Below are 17532 nucleotides of genomic sequence, written 5' to 3'. Positions count from 1 at the left end.
AGTCAATGCTTATATGTGAATAACACTTGATGCAAAATCACAGCAACAGCTCTTAATTAACATATCATTCAGATTGTAGTGGAAAACTGATTAACTTTTGATATTGTTTGTGCTCAACTGGTTCTTTTATGTGACATTTACTCAGATGATAGTACAATGCAATTTATACAAAAAAAACCCAAGTCTGTTAGGTCTCAGAAATCCACTCCTCAGTTATGGAGTCATTTGAGAATCACTGTATGAATGTCCGAATTCCTGGATCATTAGATATTCTCTTTCCTCCCCGAAGTTTTACATGAAAGCCTGTACCTTAATCTACTTTTGCTGAAAAGATAGAAATCATATGGTGCAAGATCTTGACTTCCCAGTCAGCATCACCCATGTCTGTATGGTCTTGGTCAAATTGTTGGCATCATTTTACTACAGCTAGATACAACATTGCATCTGACCCATATACTTCCAGAATTTCACAGTATATCTGTGTGTAATTTAGATATTTTGGCCACTAAAATCATACTGCCCCTGTACTCCAACTTTGGAGTATGTTACCCATTGCCTCACCATATCACACATGCTACGAGGCATGTTTTTTAAGTAAGTACCGTTTTGAAATTTTAAAAAAAGACGTGCTAAGATATCTCAATAATTTTATTTTTACATGAAAGCCTGTACCTTTTCTACATAATTTCCATCAATATTGAGGCACTTGTCATAACATTGTACCAGTTTTTGAATACCCTCCTCATAGAAGTCTGCCGCCTGACTGGTTAACCACTGCATCACCACTGTTTTGACTTTGTCGTCGTCTTGAAGAAGCTGATAGCCCAGGTGTTTCTTCAAATGCAGGAACAGATGGTAGCCACTGGGCGCAAGATTTGGGCTGTATGGAGGATGGTCTAGAGTTTCCCATCGAAAAGATGTGATGAGATCTTTGGTCTGATTCGCCACATGCGGATGAGCGTTGTCTTGCAGCAAAATTATGAACTTGCTCAACTTCCAAGACTGTTCCTTTGATTCTGCTGTGATGTAGGCCACCCATGTTTCATCGCTCGTAACAATTTGGATTAAGAAATCATCACCGTCATTGTGGTACTGCTCAAGGAAAGTCAATGCACTGTCTAAACCATTCATCAACATTTTTGGTACCCAATGTGCACACAATTTTCGGTAATTCAAGTGCTCGGTCACAATGCCATACAAAACACTACGAGAAACATTAGGAAAGTCATCATGCAAGGAGGAAATCGTAAAGTGTCTGTTTTTCTCACCTTATTGTCCACTTCCTGCACCAAACTTTCATTAACGACTGAAGGACGCCCACTCCCTTGTTCATCATGCACATCTGTGCGACCATCTCTAAGTGCTCTCACCCACTTTCTTACCATTCCATCACTCATAATGTTTTCTGTGTAAACTTCACAGCTCTCACGATGAATATCAATTGCTTTTAGGTCTTTAGCACTAAGAAATCTTATAACAGCCCGTACTTCACAGTCGGCGGGACTCACGATTATCGGCGGCATCATAAACACTCAGTACACAAAGTAAACAAAAAAGAATCAGAATGTAATGGCCTCAGTGCATAGATTAAGGTACTGGCTTTCATGTAAAAATAAAATTATTGAGATATCTTAGCACATCTTTTTTTGAATTTCAAAACGGTACTTACTTAAAAAACACGCCTCGTATGATGCATCTGTTATCCATACCGCAGCAGACTAGTATCAGCAGGAAAACCGAAACATGTACTCTCTTCTGATAACACGCCACTCTTGTTGAGCACTGGTATTAGCGTGGGACAACATGTGTCACTTATTTTATTAAGTCCCTACATAACTTAAAATACCCTTTTGTTAGAAAATGGGCACATTGTTTAGCATATTTGAAATAGATGGAAAATGTACCACATCCAGTCCAGTGATCTTTCTTCCATCAAGAGTCTAAAGTTGTTATTTGTCATTTTCACATCGTTATGATAATTAAAATTACGAATTGTGTTACGGTCTTCTGTGGTAAAGCAATTTTGGAAATCCTTGATTAATTTCATGAGAGCTTTTCTGTGAATTGCCTGATGCCATGGCAGATTGTGCACAAAGTAATCCTGTGTGAGGCACAGTGCGTAACACCAACTCAGAAGCATGCTGCACAATTTGTTACTGATAGGTTTGGTCAACACAGGAGTGTTACTGAGATGCTCCGTGGATTCAAATGAGAATCCCCGGAAGAGAGACTGACATTCTTTCTGTAAAACACAACTGAGAAAATTTAGAGAACATGTACTTGCAGCTGACTTTAGGATGATCCTACTGCTGCTGACATGCATTTTGCATAAGGGCTGCAAAGACAAGATAAATCAGGGATTGTACAGAGGTGTATAGAAAGTCACTTTTCCCTTGCATCATTTTTGAGTGGAATAGGAAAAGAAATGACAAGTCGTGGTACACGGCACCCTTCACAATAAACCATTCGGTGGCTCAAAGAATATATACAGAGGGGCCCAGAAAAATTAGGACACTCTTTGATAGTCAATATTAAAGGAGCAAAATGACATACCATTACAATTCTTGCATGGGGGAAGGGTTATTTTATGTGTTCAACACAGCATCCAAACAATATTGATGCTGCTAAAATGCTGACACATCCTTATTTGTTTTACCTCCACTATTCCAGCTTGTCCAAGCACAGCTGACACTACCTGCATGTATGGTAATTCATGACCTACTACATTACAGTACTGACAACTCAATGGCTAACACCAATTATAGCGATCATGGTGGTTCTCCGCTATAGTAGGTGGTGGAAAGATGTAGGAGGAGGTCAAGATGCTGGTAATCCACCACCCAGGCAGACTAGCAGTGAGGTAGTGAATGGATGCCTGGGAGAATCTGACATATTAACGATGTGAAACAGCAGTGATAAATCACACAGTTATTACTCCATACTACAATAGCTGTCCAGGTGCACAGAGAGACTAATGCCTGATGGGCATAAGCCAAGCAGCAGTGCCATGCAGATGAGAAAGCGATTGTGCCAATTGCCAAAGCAAGGTCAGTGACACCAGCATGTCAGTGTCAAACTGTGGTAGCCACACTGCCTACAGGCATCCAATTAGCACCGGATAAGGCATGCAGTGGCATGCAAGATTACAACATGGACTCAGTGTGTAAGAGGAAGCTCACTACAGCAATATCTATCCAGAGCAGAGGCAGGCCACCAGGAAATTGCCTGCCCAAGCAGTGGTGGATAAGAGGCTGCACAGCCTTGGATGATAGCCAAAGACTTCCAGATGGAAAGCCAGCAGCAGCTGAAGTAGGCCCCTGAATGGCTCACTGGTTAAAGGGCATTAAGTCCACAGCATAAGACTTGGCACCAGCAGCTGGGCTGCAGCTAGCAGAAGTAGAGTCTGCAGAGGGTGACAGTCGAGCACTGCAGACTCGTAGACTCATGGACTGTTGTAGGTTCCACCTCAGGATAGTGGCAGGCAGGTTGCAGTACCTTTGACTAAAAATGATGAGTATTCATACAGCCTTGGCCAATCCTTGTTATGCCACAGCATCAGTTTTATCAGGTAAGCCACAGTAAACTGTGGCTCGGATGTGAAGTAACCAGGCCAACAATGCTGCAATGGTTCTGCCTTCCTGCTACAACGCTGATATTTACATTCCTGTTGTGTCTTTGATGTAGTAACCACCTGGCGTAGTAACACAGTTCTTGTATCAGCAACAGTCCCCTGATGCCATAAAATTTGGCCAGCTCTGATCTGACCTGCTTATGCAGCCCCCTCACATTAGCTGGAGCAGGTGTTTTAACTTTTACTCAACTGTGCCAAATTAATTATTTGTAGTGCAACAATACAGTGTTAGACATAATTTTCGCCTGTAGTTGTTTCCACACTCAATAAGAGATGTATTCAATTTTCTTTCCTTTGCTGTTCTTCTTCCTTGACATGTGTGTGTGTGTGTGTGTGTGTGTTTGTTTAATCTTAACTGTGTGTTCACAGGCTCCTATAGAAGAGTATTTAAAAGTTTGTGGCAATTATCCCCAGACTCTTCAATATACACTGCCTGACAAAAAAAAGTGAAGCACCCAAAAGGGAAGGAAGAAACAAAATGAAACTTCTTGGGTCAGGAAGGGATGTTATTTCAATGATTACAAAACCGAGTCAAATTTACAAAGAACATGGCAGTATGAGGTCATTTATCAGTATGAGTATGAATCCCCTCTGGTCTAGAAGTGTGTACTAATCGGGTTGGGAAGGGTGTCATAATGCCATCGTATCCTCTCCTGAGGCAAGCAACCCACAATTGTTGTAACTGGTGCTTGATATCCTGGATACCGGCACTGTGATGGTGTTGGTATTCAAGCTGCTCCCATGTATGTTCTGCTGGGATAGATCTGGGGATCTTTCTGGTCACATGAATACCTCATCATAGAGACATATTCCGTGTGTGGACAAACATTGTACTGTTGAAAAATGGCACCATGATACTACTGCACGAGAGGTAATGCATGAGGATGCAAGGTGTCTGTGTGGCATTATTGTGCCATTACAGCTCCCTCACACTCTAGCAGCTATGAACTGAACTATGAACTCCATGGCCCCTCCATGACACTGGGAGTAGCACCACTGCACCTCTCCAAAAAACTGGAAGAATGGGACCTCTCCCCAGGTCGCTGTCATATGCCACAGTGGTCATCTGTGGTACTGCAGAAACCACAATACTTCACTTAACATCAAGCAGTGCCATTCATCAACAGTCCACACTTCCCAGCCATGGCACCACTTCAAACATAGCTGTTTGTGCTGTCGTGTTAATGTCAGACTACACATACGATTGTTATTCCCTAGTCAGGCTGTTGCTAATCTTGGCCAATGGTGCAGGATGACACAGAATATCATGCGAGTCCATTACTTAACCTCAGACGGCAGGTGCACGTGTGAAGGGGTTACGATACGTTTGGTGTACAACATGGCGAACCTACCTTGAGGTGGTCAGAATTGATTGACCACAACCTCGGCATGTATGCTTGCTCTTGTGTTTCCATGCAGTCTAACACTGAGCCACTGGCACATCCAAATGGCCCACAGATCTGGAGGTTGCACACTCTCGCAAGAGGTGGCAGCACCTCTGTGTCCTTCACAGTGATCACTCAACATATGTCATTGTTGACACTGCTCATATAGCTTAGCATTCCCAGTAACAAAACTACACATGAACAATACTAATGTACTCAGATGGCTGCTCTAGATATCACAGAGAATTGTAATTCTCAATCATTTACATGCCCAGTAATGGTGTATACATATATGAAGTTACATCATCATCCTACCATGTCATTTTGGTGTTTCACTTTTTACTCCAGCAGTGTATTTTTGGGTCCAATTAGTACAACTGCCCAATTAATTAATATGTAGCCACCTCGTAAAATAATATATTACGTCACAATAACTTACATAGACAAGGGCATGCTGAAATGTGATACCTTGGAATTTATTTATGTTAAAACTCTTAAAGGCTTTTTAAATTAAAAAAAAAGTTACTAACATTCTACATCTTTATCCTTCATCTTTATCTCTCAACACAGTTACCCTGGCGACAAACACATTTCTCCCAACAATAGACCAGTTTGTTGATAATGTCACTGTACAACACTTGACTACCTCTGCTTTCGCTGCTTCATCACTCAAAATGAAGTATTTGAATGTGGTCTTTAAGTTCTGGAAACAAATGAAAATCAGATGAGGTCAAGTCGAGACCATATGGAGAGTGATCGATGACAGAAAACTCATGGTGTCAGATTGTTGCAGATCTCACAGCGCTCGCATGTGGTCTGGCACTGCCATTCTGAAGCAGTGGGTGCTTCATACGTGGGCGAACTCTTATGCAGTTAGAAACTCAATCACAGCACACTGTTTCTCAAGCACCAACATAGTTATGTTACACACTGCCATGTTATATGCTACAATTCGGAGCCCTCCAGTGGCAGAGGATTGCAACTTGCATCAACAAAATGGGAAAGTCAACCAAGTAATATGAATGACATGTAATATCTCAATGAACATGGAGATATTTTGAACAGATGTCAGCTGAAGACGGGCTTTGTTGATGCTGCAAATTTTGCAATTTTGACTGAGATAAACTGATGCTGCAGTGTTCATCTTCAGCATGCCAGTGCAGAAGTTGTCACAGGATAAGCTGATTAAAAAATCCATGCAATTTGCACCATTATTTATATGTTAAAGCGGACTTTGGAATTTTCCTTTGTGTGAGGCAATGTGTGCCAGATTCATATGCCGATTTGAAATTCTAGACTCGCATATCTTGCTGTTAACATCGCTTCTGTATAACCTTTCCTTGATTGTGTCAACACTCGTTTGTATTGTTATATAGTGTGGAATTTCGAACATTTGCGAGTGCCGACATAACCTGTACTTTTATTGTCAACTGTAGGCTTAAACTTATTAGTGTTATTTTACAATTTTTGAAACAGCTGGCCTATCCTCCTTCAAAATAATCATTCTTTAATTTCACTGCATAATTATGTTGGAAATATGTTATTTCTGATAATTTTTGGATTCTTACAAAACTATATTTTTGAAAACATTCACAAATTACTGGTACAACTGTTTTGCATAACTTATTTCATAGCAAATCAGGTTTTGTGATTCATGGTTACTGCAAAAGAATAGATCACCCCAAATTTCAGTATATACAAACATACATTTTCAAGAATTTTAGGAAGCTACCATTGTCCTGTGGATACTCTTAATTCGTAGTAATTCGACATTTGTGATTCAATCATCTTCAGCTGGAAGCTCCTTTTTCCATGTTTGCTTTAACAATACATGTGTTTTTGGATGGGGTCCACCTTTAGCAAAACACAATTTTGTTTTTTATCCCAGTTACTGTAGCAAATACAGTATTGAAACCAACATATTATGATACGGTACATCTAGTTTTCCCTTCGAGAGGAGTATATACACTGACAATTTCTAAGGAACTACTTCCTACAGAACAACTACCAACTGCTACGTAACAATCGACAATTGCTACAGAACTCCTTATCAATGATAGTAAAAGGAAATGTACAGGGTGGAATGTGTTAACTGCAGCGAAACCTGTGCATGAACAATCTGTAGGCATTTGAAAGCTGGTGCAGTTATGATGTTTGATGAAGGTGGTTGTTGAACTGATTAGTGTAACATTCAGTGAAGTATGGTAACACCTCTGTCAGACACCGCTTGAGTACTCACGATTGTGGATGAGCAGTTGGACAGCTTGAAGCTGGTCAATGTGTCAATACTTTGCTCACAGTAATAGGTGTATCCAAAAATGTCATCTTGTGATTCAAAAAGGTCACTAAAGATAGAAATGCTATATGAAGGCATGCCGGTGGTTGTAGATGGATCACCACACTGCAAGAGGGGCATCAACATACAGGCCTAGGCAAAAAGGAACAGACATCTCCTAGGCAGATGACTGCAGACCTCACAACTGCTACCAGTACACATGCCCTTGCCAGCCATTTCAGGGTGATTTAATCAGACTGGTTTGTATGCTCAGAAGCCTGTTAAATGCACATGCTTGTCAATGAGCACCCTTTCTCTGAACCATGCAAGAACTGAAAACTGCCTTGAAAGGAGAGGGACAATATCCTTCACGGACTGCTCAACGGATTGGTATCCAGCATGAAAACAGGTGCAAAAATGTGGATTAGAGCCTGAGGAGGGCATATTCCTTACTGACAGTCCAATATTGACCTTTACGTTGAGAGTCTGAACTGCATCTAACATGAATGTTGTTTATGTCTGTTATCCTACTTTCGCATGTGGTGGAATCTGTACCACTTTTCATTTTAAATATATCACACCAGCTCTCTTACATATGTACTGTGTTTCAAGTTGTCCAACACTGCCTGTGATTATTCCCGTCCAACAATGTCTTTGGTCCTTAGCAACTGTCAAGCAGTTTATTATCTGCATGTATTGTAAAATAACTCTATTTTTGAGTTTGTTAATGACTATAAATAACCTCAAAAAGTTGGGGAAACCTGCAACTTTTACCACAGGTTTTTCTGTTTCATTTATAGAAATCTTGTTTTGTGTATTTGCTTCAATTCTCAAAGGAAATAAGTAATTTTTTACCTCAACAGATTATAAGGTAGTCAGCAAGATTAGTTTAAAGTTATTTGTTCGCTGTACTGTAATACATTGCACTACCCACAATGCGGCTCCACTGTGAATGGTGTTCTTGAACATGCGATGAGTTGGTTGACATTTGTAAGCAGCTGGAAATCGTCCTGACTACTATCAAATGATTGACAGTTGCTGTGAATCGGTGTGTCTGGAGAGTCATGTACCTGTGGCACGAATACTAAAGGCACCTTTGAGTACTGCCTCTCCTGTGGATTCTGTCTCCTCTACAGGAAGCACAAGTGTGCTACCTTTTGACTATGACTGGCCAGTCAGTGGTGGCTCTAGGTGTCCTGCACAGGGTAGATGGGCACTAGGTAGGATTCAGGCTGCTATACCGACCCCCCTAACCAACAAGTTCAAGCTGCTGCCTTTCAGTGAAAGTGAAACTGAGCCAACAGGACTCACCTCACCTGTTTTCAGTAAACCTGCTTTGTCCTGTGTCAAGGAGGCAAATGCAAAAGGGTAGGGTCTATTAATCAATGCCAGTTCAAACATACAGCAAATAATAGTACCCTTTACGGAAATGACAGCATGGGGCATGTAAGAACACTCAGTGTGTAAGCCTGGGGCCTCATTCAACTTGTTGAAGGCTATACTGGCAGCCACTAACAGAACAGGTTGCAATCAGCTGCAGATTGTGGTGAACATTGGAACAAACGATGCCTATCATCTGGGCTCCAAGTTACACTTGGAACTTGGATTGTCCCAGAGACTGGCAGAGAAGGTTTAAAAGACCAGCTCGCTGAACAGAGTTTCAGAGAAGCTCACAATTTACAGCACTGTCTCCAGAACTGATCGTGGCCCCTTGGGTCTGAACTGAGTGGAATGACTGGAGCAAAGACCTCAAGGGGTCTGTAAGAAGCTAGCCTGCAACTTTCTGAACTTGCACCGTAGAATTGGGACCTGTAGGCCCTCAAAATGGGTCAGGTGTGTGGTATACATCAGAGGCTGCTACCCAGGTAGATGATTGTGTGTAGAGTGCACGGAAGTATTTTTTAGAAGCTGTAAGAAACACAGAGTAAGATCCCTCTTTCCACACACAGGAATATTAAAATCCCGGTAGTTAACTTCAAAGCAGCCATAACAAAGTGCCATAGTTTGAAGTGCTTCTGAAAAGCAATGCAGCTCACATAATACTAGGAAAAGAAAGCTGGTTGAAATCTGAAATTAATAGCAGTGAGATTTTTGTGATAAATTGAAGTGTATATTGAAAAGATAGACTAATGGGAAATGGAGGTGGCGTATTTGTCGCATTAGACAAGAAACTTAAATCTATCGAGATAAAAATTGAAGCTGCATGCAAGATTGACAGGGCAAGTTGTAGTATCAGGGGAGGGCATAAAAAGGTAATTGGATCCTTCTATCATCCACCAGAGTCATCTCCTGATGTAATAGAAAACTTTAGAGAAAACCTCATTTTGCTGGTATGTAAGTTCTCCAATCATACTGTAATCATCAGTAGATACTTTAATCATCCAACAATTAATTGGGAAAATTACAGTTTTGTTAGTGGTAGGCATGATAATGCATTCTGTGAAACTTTACTAAATGCCTTCTCTGAAAACTACCTAGAACAAATAGTTAGGAACTCCACTCATGATGGAAATACATTGGATCTAATCGCAACAAATAGGCCTGATGTCTTTGAGGATGTCCACATCAAAACTAATATCAGTGACCATACAGGGTTGTGGTAACAATGATTACCAAAGTACAAAGGACAACTAAACCAAGCAGGAAGATATGTATATTCAGTAAGCTAGAGGAAAAAATCAGTAGTGTCATACTTCAATGAGGAGCTTGAAACTTTCAGCGCAAGGCAGGAGCATCTACAGGAACTATGACTCAAGTTTAAAAGAGTAGTTGACCATGCACTGGATAGATATGTATCCAGTAGAACAGTTCCTAATGGGAGGGAAGCTCCATGGTATACAGTCACTGTAATGAAACTTCTAAAGAAACAGAGATTACTGCATGATAGATGTAAAACAAAGCGTCGGACTATAAACAGAGAGATGTTTCGTGAAATGTATTTGGCTATCAAGAGAGAAATGCATGATGCCTTTAATGACTACAGTAGCAGAATATTGTCAAGCAATCTTTTGTAGAACCCAAAGAAATTCTGATCACATGTAAAGGCTGTTAGTGGCACCAGTCACTTGCAAATGAGACAGGAGCTTAAATTGGGGGTAGTAAAGCCAAAGCTAAAGCTAAAGTGCTTGACTTCATTTTCAGATGTTCCTTTGCAAAGGAAAATCTATGAGAATTGTCCTAATTTAATCTTTGTACCACTGAAAAGACGACAGAAGTAAGCGTTCATGTCAATGTTATTGAGAAACAGCTGAAATCGTTAAAACTGTACAAAGATCCAAGCCCCAATGGAATCCCTATCATCACACTAATTTACAAGAAGGGTATTAGAAGTGATCTACAAAACTACTGTCCAATATTCTTGAAATCAGTTTGTCGTAGAAGCTTAGAAAATATTCTGAGCTCAAACACAGTGAGATGCCTCGAACAGAATGATCTGCTCCATGCCAACCAGTGTTGATTCCGAAAACATCAAGAATGTGAAACCCAACTCACACTTTTCTGATATGACATACAGAAAGCTTTGGATCACAGCAGTTAAGTAGATGCAGTATTTTTGATTTCTGAAAAGCATTTTACTCAGCAACAAATGCCATATGGGGTATCACGTGAAATTTGTGACCGGACTGAGGATTTTTTGATGGGGAGAATTCAACGTGCCATCTTGTGTTGAGAGTCATCATCAGATGTGGAGGTAGCTTCGGGTGTGTTCCAGGGAAGTGCTGTTTATGTTGTATATTCATGACATTGAGGACAACATCTGCAGATGATGCAGTTACCTATAATGAAGTACTGTCTGAATTCAGTTGGTTCTTGATCAAATATCAAGTTGGCACAAAGCTTGGCAACTTGTTACAAGTGTTCAGAAATGTAAAACGGTGCTCTTAACAAAATAAAAAACATAGCATCCCACGCCTTTAATATCAATGTGTCACAGATAGAATCAGCCAGCTCATACAAATATCTGGGTTTAATAATTTGCACGGGTATGAAATGTAATGATCACTTAGGCTCAGTCATGGGTAAAGCAGGTTGCAGACTTCAGTTTATTGGTAGTGTACTTGGGAAATGCATCCAGTCTACAAAGGAGATTGTTTAGAAATCACTCATGCATACCTTTCTATAATATTGCTCAAAAGTGTGTTGGACCTAACAGGAGATATTGAATGTACACAGAGAAGGGCAGCAGGAATAGGCACATGTTTGTCTGACCCATAGGGGGGTGTCACAGTGATGCTGAAGAAACTGAACTGGCAGACTCTTTGAAGATAGACATAAACTATCCCGAGACAGCCTATTCACAAAGTTTCAAGAACTGGTTTTAAATGATGACTCTACGAATATACTAATAACCACCAACATATCAGTCACATTATAATTTGGGGACAAGAGTAGACTGTTGACAGCATGCACAGGGCTTTTAAACAGTGATTCTTCCTGTGCTCTATATGTGAATGAAACGGGGAGAAACCTTAATAACTTAACTGGCACAATGGGATGTACCCTCTGCCATGTGCTTATAGTCATTTGCAGAGTGTAGATGTATAATGGACTAAGAAATTGAGAGGCATTACTTTTCAGTATGCCCTCACATAAATAAAATATTCCCATTGCCAGCTTTGGTAAACAGTTGCCGTCTTCAGATGTGACACAGTCCAGAAAGGGAACATTTAATCAACATAATATGTACTCTGCATACTCTCATGTGACAAAAAGTAAGAGCTCTAATGAAGGCATACCATCTTTGCACCACTTGGGTAACAAACACTTACCCTGACCTCTTGAAACATTATGAAAAAAAGTACTTAGCCAAATGTCAATTGTCTGCCTTTTTACAACTGAAAACATTTCTGATCTGTGTATCCAGTCACAGAAGCCTACCAACCACTTTATTGACATTATGTTAGTAACTGCCAAAAGTTCACTGACACTGATATCACTGGCAATTTTTAAATAGCAGATCATTATAATTCATTTTGATCCTACAGATCTGAATCATGTGTAGTCCTGCTTGTCCAAGGAAGACAAATGCAGTAGAGTTTGGACACTACTTGATTGAATCAACAGTTACCATATAAAGTTTTACACAGAATTCAAACCACAGTAGGACTACAAGCAATCAAACAAATAAGTGAAATGTCAGCAGTTTTATGCACCAAATTCACACTTCCACCCACTATAGCAGAACAAGGCATACTAAAACCAATATGTTTTGAAGATATCTTTAATGTGGCATATCACTTAAAGGACATATCTTCATAATATGCAAGTATAAATATGAAAGTGCCAAATACAGCAAGTTAGCTTTGGGAGTGCGCTGAAATCAAGGTGGTAGCTGCTCGACATGCATCTGTCAGCCAATACAGAACAGACAAGTCAGTCAATCATACAGGACCTCAGGCTAAGTTACACATCAGTCCACCACAACTATCACGTTTTTTGCTTTCACATTTGTTGGCTTCAACAGCTCTCAATCAAACTGTTACCATCCAACCTAAATCATGCCTCAGGCAAAGCTACGTATCAACCAGTCACCACAACCAAAGTTTTTTTTTTTGTAGAAGACAACTAAATAATTGTGACAAGCAAGATATAAATGTGTGCTATGAGTGGCTGATGAGATCATGTGTCCTGTGCTGTGACAGGCTGACAGAAGCAAATCGAGCATATAATACCTTTGCCCATGAAGCACTGCCACAAAAACGTAGGCACAGAATATTATCAAAGCAATGTATGTTACCCTACACAACTACCTAAGCATCAAATGAATGAGATAAATGTTTAAAATTCCACAAATGAGGTGGTAATTAGAGACAGATCAGAATATCAACAAACTTCAGATACTGCTACAGAACAGAAATATTGCTAACATCATGGCAATAAATAAATCCCTGAATGTACCATTCTCTCCATCAAGTGGAATGTGAATCGGCACTACTTGGAGGGCCCAAGATATTTAACAAAGTTATTGGAAAAATTAATGAGAGAACCAGTGCACAAAGTATAAACCAATGTACCATTTCTTAATCCACTAAATATAGTTTGGTCTTGTGCATATTTATGCTGCATTCAACCACTTTAATATTAGGGGCCTATGTCCTTCAGGCCTGAGTACTTACTTAAATAAGACTGTGTTTATAATAAACAAAGAGGCAAACAGGAAAATTCTACAACTCTTGGGTCCTTGTCCACATTATTATTATCACTAAAAATGTGAAAACACACAGTATGATTCCACAGAAAATCTTAACAAACAGCATTTTGAAAACCAACATAAATTTCACTTATCATCAACAACACTCCATTCACAATTAAGTCACTCAAGAACTGATGAGGGAAGAAAGGTCAAGGTTTATTGTCCTGTTGGTGAAGACATCATCATAAATGTAGCAAACGTAAGAATGGCATGGCTGTAGAATTTTCATGGGAACCATCGTGTCACTTGCCTCAGGGCATTCACAGAAAACATAAATTTTGGTAAACGGATGAGGACTTGTACTAAATTCATGCTGAATGTGAATCCTGTGTCGTATCAACAGGCAACCACACTTGGTACTAAGCAGCAGCCACACAATCACAGCTTCTCTATAGCAACACCACAAATGTTGGCAGCTAACGCAATATTGCATCATGATTTACTTTGTATATCCTCTGCTGTAAGAACCGTATTTGAAATTGTGTGGCAAAATTTTTTGTGGAGAAAGGGTCAGTCCCAAATTGCTCTTCAATAGTGGATATGACTGCCATGTAGAACAACTCTTTTGACAAGAAACAAGACCATCCAGTAAATCACACTCCCTAAGAAGACACTCTATTATCATCCAGCCAGGCATCCTTTGGAAATTAATTTTCAGGTAATATGATAAAGTTCACAGATAATACTTTAATAATCTCTAGAATCACAAATAATCAACTGTTCCTTATCCCAAATTTTACAGCCATTAAGGCTAGAATACTGTAATACGAATGACAGGAATGAAATAGTGCGAGTCGATAACATTGCTATCCCGAGAAAAAGTGAGAAAGGATTGCAGGACCAGCTGAATGTAATAAACAGTTCAATGAACACACACTATGGATGAGGGTAAACCAAAGAAAGACTAAAGTAATGATGGGTAGCAGAAATGAGATTAGTGATAAACGTATCAGAATTGGGAACCACAAAGTAGACAAAGCGAAACATGGGAAGACTGGGAAAGAAGAAAAAGTGTTTGAGATATGATGCTATAGAAGAATACTGAATATTAAGTGGACTGATAAGACAAGAAATGAGGTTTAGAACTGGTGGGGAGAGGAACATGTGAAAAGCATTGACAAGAACAAGAGACAGGATGACGGTACATGTGTTATGACATCAAGGATTAACTTAAACAATATCTGGGGGAGTTGTAGACAGTAAAAGCTGTAGAGGAAGGGGAGAATATAGATTATAAATAAAAAAACTGTTCATTGGGCATATTTCAGACCAAACTATTTCATCACAACACCACAAGATACGGCATGCACTATGGTCCAAGTCTCAATAAAATATCTTTCTGCTCTTTAGAAATATCAAAAATCTGACATAGAGCACACATCATTATTTTTTATATGTGATTTGTGGATTATGGAGATCTGTTGGAGTCCATTAACTAGTTTATGAACCACACAATGAAATGACATCATGTATGGCATAGATGCCAATACTATATCGTTAGATGAGAATGGGCAAGAGGACACAATAAAAAATTTATTTTTAATTGCTTTTGACATCATTAGATACAGAAAATCAGTTTAGACACAGAGGCAAAGCAAACACGACCTTTCGTTCAGTATACTCACTATACGATAACGTTGCTTATTACTGTACAGCATTAACACTATTATTCTGATCAGATTAGTGCAACTACAAGGAACTTTTATATCTACAAATTTTTCAATCAATACCAGCAGCTATTAATAGAGAATTGGCACAATGAGAAAAAAATATCATAATTTTCGTTTAGGATACATGGATGAAAGGAAAATCACATAAAATATATAACGACAGACTAGCTACACATTCTTAAAGGGGAAAACCAAAAGTAATATGACTACGAAAAACAAACTGCAAGCAACAAAGTGTCAAATTCACGGCTGACAGTGTGCTACGGGTGGCAAGTTCAAACAAAATAATTACAAGGTGAGCGACATTGTACTAGTATTATCTCTCATACGCTATTAAAATTTAGTTAACTTACGATGCGTGGTACTGCCTTTATGGACATTATTTTACAAACATAATGTTATTTTTGTAAATAAAAGGCACAACAAAACAAAACAAATTTCCTTATTAAAGAACCAATTATAGGAAGTAAAACTTTCTGTTTAATCTATTACTTCTACGAAGCGCAGCATGGTTTATCACCGTACCTTCGCTGCTGTCAAGCAGTTACTTGACACGTAACGCCCACATCAACAACCGGCTCCACATCGAATACAGTCTGACGTCTGTATTCGTCCGTCACTATTTTGAACACGATTAATTTTTTGGGTGGTTGAGTTTGTACATCGTGACGCAAATAAAAATATTTTTAAACGCTAGTAAAAGTAAACAGAAAAACATGCTATATGTCACAAACAGCTTATATTGGCCATCTTTGCCGTAACAAGGACTTTAGTGCTGCCAACGTTGTTGCAGTCGCCAGCAAAACTTGCAATGTTGAGACAATCAAGTAAGTTAAGGAAGCGAAAAGGCATTTTATGCAGCATTTCCGTAATTTTAGTCGTCATAAAAACTTTGCAACATAGTGAATACAACGAATACATAATTTATTGATACAAACTATCAGTAAATCTCACATTTTTAGAGAGTAACATTCACAGGTCTAAGTGCTGTAGAATTTCATAAAGAAACAGGAAAGAAAAATTTATAGGTTAACTCTAATACGGAAGATAATCTTCACCAAAAAATAAATACGTCACAGCGAGGCTAAATGATGACAGTAAAAAGTGTTCCACTTGTGTTAATACATGTGATAACCTTCCCAAGAAACCTGTCCTCGACTCTTTGGCTTCGAAAAGATAGGGCTTAACTAAGAACTACTCACATTTGTGTAATAGGAATCTACGTCTGTCTTTATTGCTGCTTCAATCATCCAGTCAATTTTTACAGTTTTTATTGAAGAGTAATACAGGAAAGAACCTTTGTATCGGTTAAGGAGGATTCGCACTTGAGGGAACGGAACGTCACATCACATCACATCAAAACATCCCACAATGCATTCCAAACAGGGGCATCCACGAAGGCCACAATGGCGAACAACTTCACGTCACATCATAGCCAAGGTTACTCGGGAAGAAAGTTCTGGCGTTGACGTTGTTTGGGGGAAGAGGAAGCCTACTGGAACATCCTATGCTAGGGCTTGTGGATTTAGCAAGGAAAACACAGAGAAATTCCAAAACCTTCTAGAAAATCTTTATGACTGGTTTAAATTCACTCCTGACGGAATTTACAACGTTGATGAGTGCGGCGTTACTGTGGTACAGTCAAAAGTAGCGAAAGTAATTGGCCTCAAAGGTAAAAAGCAGATAGCCTCATTAACATCTGGAGAACATGGAGCTCTTATAATAATCGTTGCTTGCATGAGTGTTAGGGGATCATTCATGCCTCCTTTAGTGATTCTGCCGAGGAAAAATATCAGTGAACAGTTGAAAAAAAGGTGCTCCAGCCCTTCAGGTTGGATTCAAATCAACTTATTTACTCAGTGGTTTCGACACTTTATTGAATTCGCCAAACCTACAGAGGTAAAATCAGTGCTGTTGCTCTTGGATGGCCATTTTAGCCACACACAGAATATTAATGTGATCGACTTGGCAAAATCAAATCATGTCACCATTGTCTCATTGCCACCTCACTGCTCACAAAAACTGCAACCTTTGGACAAAACTGTCATGGGTTGTCTCAAAGTTTACTGCAGTGAGGAAATTAGGCAGTGGTTAAGGCACAATGAACGTGCTGTTAGTGCTTATGATGTAATGGAAATCTTTGGAAAAGCCTATATTAGATGCCAAACAGCCCAAATAGCAATTAATGGATTTAAAGCAACAGGAATATTCCCGTTGAACAAAAACCTGTTCTCAGATGCTGAATACATTGAAGAAGCCAATAAAAAACGAGATTCATCTTCCTATGAAGCTGTGTCAAGCAAACAATTTGCAAGGAATCAGGGGTTTTCAGAGGATAGAGAAGAATGTGATGACGTAAATCAAACCATCAACTTCGA

General features: G+C 39.4%; 1 protein-coding gene across 1 annotated transcript in view; it reads right to left on the bottom strand.

Annotated features, from left to right (window-relative positions):
• Nucleotides 1-15887, bottom strand: part of LOC126252241 (intermembrane lipid transfer protein VPS13B) — a 199787-nt gene extending 183900 nt beyond the window's left edge. Inside the window, exon 1 of the mRNA XM_049953114.1 lies at nucleotides 15680-15887. The gene's annotated coding sequence lies outside the window, so the exon portion shown is untranslated. The remainder of the gene's footprint in view (nucleotides 1-15679) is intronic.
• Nucleotides 15888-17532: the final 1645 nt, after the last annotated feature.

Source organism: Schistocerca nitens, chromosome 4, assembly GCF_023898315.1.
Source record: "Schistocerca nitens isolate TAMUIC-IGC-003100 chromosome 4, iqSchNite1.1, whole genome shotgun sequence".
Classification (NCBI taxonomy): domain Eukaryota; kingdom Metazoa; phylum Arthropoda; class Insecta; order Orthoptera; family Acrididae; genus Schistocerca; species Schistocerca nitens.
Note: the sequence above shows the minus strand (reverse complement) of the source record. Positions and strands in the feature narration are given on the sequence as shown.